This window comes from Pyrus communis, chromosome 5 (genome assembly GCF_041283825.1).
Source record: "Pyrus communis isolate YQ-2024b chromosome 5, ASM4128382v1, whole genome shotgun sequence".
In the NCBI taxonomy this organism is placed as follows: Eukaryota; Viridiplantae; Streptophyta; class Magnoliopsida; order Rosales; family Rosaceae; genus Pyrus; species Pyrus communis.
Genome location: NC_142569.1, coordinates 12,171,974 through 12,175,243, shown reverse-complemented (window position 1 = coordinate 12,175,243; position 3,270 = coordinate 12,171,974).

The following is a 3,270-nucleotide window of genomic DNA, read 5'->3' as shown; positions in this document are numbered from 1 at the left end:
AGTCCCAGCTTGTGCTTTCCTTCAACCAAAAGTGAAGTGTTTCGTGTGTTCATCAAGTGGCACAGTATATATTGTCAACGGATTGGGGAACCAAGAGCGCTTGTTCGTCCATTGTAAATCCAAAGACGACGATTTGGGGATTCAGAATCTCTCAACAGGGACTAATACCACTTGGATCTCAGAACAAACTTTTTACACTGTACTCTGTTCTGGTGCTACATGCACAAGACAATTAGTGCCCAACATGCTGCTCTAAAGGTCTTTTGGCAAGACATTTATCTCTTTGAGAAATGCAACTGGAAAAACTGCATTTGGATAGCTAAAGATGATGGAATTTACATAAAAAAAATTTGCTAACGACCGTGATGAGTTTTCTTATCAATGGGAAGAAGGATGGTGATGTTAATCAACAAGACTGATCATTCGATGAACGCATAATATGGAGTTCACCTCATTCGTCGTTTTCTGAAGGGGTTCCAATTCTTACGAATGGTCCCTAAAATTGATCAGCACCATCAAGATGGTCCCTAAAATTGAAAATCAATCCATGTAGTCTGTGAAAATAGGTGTTGCAAATCAATGTGATCATTCCGTCACAATTCTATTAAAAATTCTGTTAAATGCTGATGTGGCATATAAATGAGCCACATAAGTAATTTTTTTTCTCACAAATAGTCATTGAAATTGACCGGAGATATCAAAATGGTCCCTAAAATTGACACGCGACATCAAAATAGTCCATAAAATTGAAAATTGATCAATGTAGCCTCTCAAGTGTCTCAAATCAATGCATTCCTTCCATCAAAATTTTGTCAAAAATTCTGTTATGTGCTGATGTGACACATAAATGGGTCACACAAGTCTAATTAAATTAAAAAAAATTACAAATAGGTTTAATAATTTAATAATTAATAAAAAAATTGTCAACCCAAAAACCCAGTCCTGCAATCCTCTGATCCCAATCCACATTTCTCTACCATATTCGCTCTCTATTCTTTATAAAATATCTCAATACACCCATCTTTACACACTTCGACACTTTTTACCGAATTGAACCTGGATTGAGATCACATGTGGTAACGGCTTGGCTGATTGGCAAAGACTTTTGAGACATCACCATTAACATTTAGGCGATCAACATCCTCACAACCTTAATCTTGGAGAGCTTGTTCGGTGCTTCCTTGATGGTTTGGTGATACTAAGAACGACGAGGTCTGCTTAAAGATAATGAGGTTAATTATAACCAAGGTGCATCTATTGTTGGTTGAAAACTATTTCCACACCCCATTTTAGGCCTTGGTTTAGCCTTGTGCCTTTGAGAATTTATGGAAGGAATCTCTCTTCGGAGTAGGCCCTACAATAAAAAAAAAAAATTACATTGTGCTAAAGGGTATTTAGACAACTTTTTTAAATAATTATTAAACTCACATCAACACATAACAATTTTTATTTACAGAATTGTGGCAAAATGATCATATTAATTTGCAACACCTACTTTCAAGAACTACATTGATCGATTTTCAATTTCAAATACCATCGTGATGGTGTGGGTCAATTTCAAGGACCATTTGTGATAAAAACCTATAAATCTTGTAGGGCCCATTTTTATGCCACATCAGCATTTAGCGGAATTTTTAATAAAATTGTGATGGAAGGACCACATTGATTTGCGACACCTATTTTCAGAGACTACGTTGATTGATTTTTAATTTCAAAGACTATCTTGATGGTGATGGACAATTTCAAAGACCATTTATGATAAAAACCTTTTTTTTTTTGGTGCCTTTTGATGTGTTCTATTTGAATTTACGAAAACAATTTTGCACATTGACCTCCAATTTTACTCAACCACCCAGCTTTCATCATGACGCAAGTGATGATCTGGTCGTCCACTTCTAGATTATTGGATTATTTTTTTTTAGTTAACTAATGTGCTTAAAATAGAACTACTATTTTTTATGTCTGCGCGCCAGATCATACATTAAAAATATTAACTACAAAGAGGGAGATTGGAATTCGAATAGAAAGATGTATGCACTATAGCAACGGTGCCCACGCCCATTCGTGTAAACAACATTACTTTCTTTTTGTTTTAAGAATTAATATTGAGTTCGATAGTGCATTATTGTGGTGAATTTATCATGTGGCTTAGACGTACTATATATATTCCCAATCTTTTTGATGTAAAGTATTGTTGTGTCAACCAAAAAATTGATATTGAGTTACTAACCAAGTAGATACTTAATTGAGGTCCTGTGTTCAAACTCCCTCCCCAATGTTTTTTGTATTCAAACTGTAATTTCCCCAGCATCACCATACTTCTTCACCATTAGTCCCTGGCTGTGAGGCTCATTCTTGTAATCTTGTTCATCTCCCTAAATTATCTGTTTACGAATAACATCAAATAAATATATCTGGTACTTGTAATCTATTTATGGAGGTGGTGACATATGATAATATCTATTACGAATGTTACTACTTCTGCTAGTTATACCTGATCAATTATATGTTACAATAACCTCTTAATGAACGTACAATTGACATATAAATCTGTTCTCCCTATGAAAACCCATAATACATATGAAATAATAAGACAAATCAAATCAAACCATGAGAACCTTTTTCAGCTACACGATTCTGTTACTTGCAATGACATTATTAGCCATGGCTGCCCAATGTAATGCTTTCAATCTTTTTCCCTATTATTTTGGTGACCACAAAATACGTATTCGAAATGGCTTCAGTGGCAACAACATATTGAAGCTCCAATGTTCATCAATGGACGATGATTTGGGTGAGAAATCAGTCCGCAATGGAGAGAGTTTCACTATCAGTTTCCACACCAGTATTTCGGCCATATATCAAGATCGAACGTTCCTCTCGGCATCTACCGCGTATTTGGTTGTGACTATGGTGCGATTTCAGAGAGTGCAATTGGGATGTTAGGGAAGATGGAATATATTTGCAAGACATTCTTATAAATAAATATGTACGTTGGTATGCATATCCTGGTATTTAGAGTGTACGTAACAAATTTTTTTTTTTGGGGCGCCGGGGGGTGGGGGGCGCCCTTATGTGGGGGTTCTGATTCAGTTCCCATCAGATAATTCAATTATTTTTTTCCTTCTGATGTATGCCTTGATATAAAAAATAAAAAAAGCATACCACAATCGTGGTTGTTTTTTTTTTTTTTTTTTTTTTTTTCTCTGTTATCATTCTAAATAATTATCCCGTTACAGTTTTATTTTTATAGGAAATTAGATTGTAATC